Source organism: Penaeus chinensis, chromosome 35 (assembly GCF_019202785.1).
Source record: "Penaeus chinensis breed Huanghai No. 1 chromosome 35, ASM1920278v2, whole genome shotgun sequence".
Lineage (NCBI taxonomy): Eukaryota > Metazoa > Arthropoda > Malacostraca > Decapoda > Penaeidae > Penaeus > Penaeus chinensis.
In genome coordinates this window covers 7,960,234-7,962,733 of record NC_061853.1, presented here as the reverse complement: position 1 = coordinate 7,962,733, position 2,500 = coordinate 7,960,234, and the positions used below count along the sequence as shown (strand labels likewise).

The 2,500-nt window shown below is 45.8% G+C and overlaps 1 protein-coding gene across 1 annotated transcript in view; it reads right to left on the bottom strand.

Moving 5' to 3' along the window:
• The window catches only part of LOC125044041, a 25,818-nt gene that overhangs the window by 10,940 nt on the left and 12,378 nt on the right, over positions 1–2,500 (bottom strand). The window lies entirely within an intron of this gene.

Genomic DNA, 2,500 nt, shown 5'->3' with positions numbered 1-2,500 from the left:
AGCATAAAGGAGAAGAAACAAGGGAAAGGGAGAAAAAGAGAGAAAAAAGTAACAAGGAAAGAAGGGAGAAATGAAAAACGAGAAGAAACAAGGAAGACGAAAAAAAAAGCAAAATAAAACACACAACAACGAAAGGAAAAGAAAAAAAAAAACAAGAGACAGGGAAGAATAAAGAAAAATCAAAGAAAAACACACACGGAAGAAAGGAAAAGGAACAAGAAACAAGAGACATAAGATAGAAACGAGAGAAAGGGAACTTCGGAGTAAGGTAAGATGCAGTACCGCTCTGCCCACGCCTACGGTATCTTACCTTCCCACGCGTAAGGTAAAAGACCACATTTACCCAAGGGCTTGTGGCAGGGATGATGTAAAGAATGATTATAAGAAACTTTTTGTTTGTCGTTTGTCTATTATTCCTCTATTCTTGATTACAAAGAGCAGGGTGATTGCGAAGGAGAAGGAAAAGAAGGATGATGAAAGGTGAGAAGCGATAAAGCGAAGATAATGTTGAAGAAAAAAATAAAAAGTCAAAGTTTTGAAATGACTTGAATAGAAGGAAATTAGAAAGTGAAAAATATATTTTTTGTTTCCACTTTTATTGCAACTTTCTTTCTCTCAGCTTTCGTAATCGTATGCATTACTTCCTTCCTCTGCTTTTTCGTAAAAAATCGCAGCAAATTGAAGAAAAAAAAGGTAATATATATTTTCTTTATTCTTGTATTTATTTTAGTTTTTTTTTCTTTAAGTATTTTTTTAAGTATCTTTTGTCTTTATTTTAAGGAATTGTTGTCCTTATTTTAAGTATTTTTTTTCTTTATTTTATAATGAGAGGACAGGAAGAAATCCAAATAAAATCTTTTCGCAATGGAGAGGAGGAAAATATAGAAGGAAAAAAATAACCGTAAAAACATCTTTGCGAAATAAAAATCAAGAAATATTTTTTAAAAATTGCACGTTCGGACCCGTCACAGTTATAAACACGAATAAACACCTTCTAATTCCTTCAACGTTTATCAGGTGTGTCTATGCACTTCTTCATACCTGTTTACACTATCTCCTTTAATATAGCCGTTCGAGTTACCCGCACCTGCTTCGGGAGAACAATAAAAGCAAGAGTTAGAACAGTCGCAACTCTTCAAGCAGCCACGTTCTAGCCTTGAGGGGATGTAACGCGAGCGCTGATTGGCTCCCGAGGAGTGCAGCCGATATTCAATTGGACGAGAGCCCGTTAAGCAACACCCGGAGTGATGTGTAAATTAATGTTGTGACCCTTTACATGAAATGAGGGGGCAAGGACCGGTCAGCGGGTGGGGAGGAGGGGGAGGGGGAGGGGGAGGAGGGGGGAGGATAAGGGGGAGGAAGGGGAGCAAAATAATGGGTGGAGGAGGAGGAGGTAGAGGAGGATAAGGGGGAAGAAGGGGAGGAAAAGGAGGGGGTGGAGGAGGAGGGGGAAGAGGATAAGGGGGAGGAAGAGGAGGGAAAGGAGGGGTGGAGGAAGCGGTTGAGGATAAGGCGGGAGTAAGGGGAGGGAAAAGATAGAGGAGGAGAAGGAGGTGGAAGTGGAGGTGAAGGAGAAGGGGGAAGAGGAAAAAGAGAAAGAGGAGGAGGCGGAAGAGTAGGAAAAGGAGGAAGGAGGTAAGGCGGGAGGAAAAGCAGGTGGAGGAGGAGGAGGAAAAGGAGGAGAAGGAAAAGGAGAAGAAGGGGAGGTGGAGGTGGAGGATGGATAACAGAGAAGATGTGAATAAAAGGAAGAAAGGAGAAAAATAGGAGGAAGAAGAGGTGCTGGTGGAGGAGGTGGAGGTAGAGGTGGTATTGGAAGTAGAGCTGATGGAACTGGCGATAAAGATGAAGGATAAGGAGAAAGAAGAGGAAGAAGAGGAAGAAGAGGAAGAGGAGAAAGAGGAAGAAGAGGACGAGGAAGCCAACGACGAATTATAAAGCGGGGAACGAGGACGATGATGAGGACGACGAAGAGGAAGAGGAAAACTAGGAATAAAAGAGCAGGAGGAGGCGGAGGAGGAGGAGGAAGGAGAGAAGGAGAGCGGATCTTGTCCCTCCGTAGGGCAACGCTCAAGCCCCGCCCACTGAAGCAAGCGAGAGACAACGTGCAGAGGATACATGATCATGGGGGTCAGGAGAGGGGGGGAAGGGGAGAAGAGGTGGGGGGGAGGAGGAGGAGGGGAGAAGAGGTGGGGGGGAGGAGGAGGGGGAGAAGAGGAGGGGGGAGAAGAGGAGGGGAAGGAGGAGGAGGAGGGGGAGAAAAGAAGGGGGAGGAGAGAGGGTGGAGATAGGAGAGAGTGGTTGAGGGAATAGGAGGGAAGGAGGAGGGAGGTGGAGGGGAGGAGGAGGGAGGTGGAGTGGAGGGAGATAGGAGGGGGGGGGGAGAAGAGGGAGGAAGATGGAGGTGGATGGGGGAGGAAAGGGGAATAGGAGGAAGGAGAATGAGTGAGGAGAAGTGACGAGGAGGGAGGGAGGGAGGAATCCTGCGTGTACAGTATGA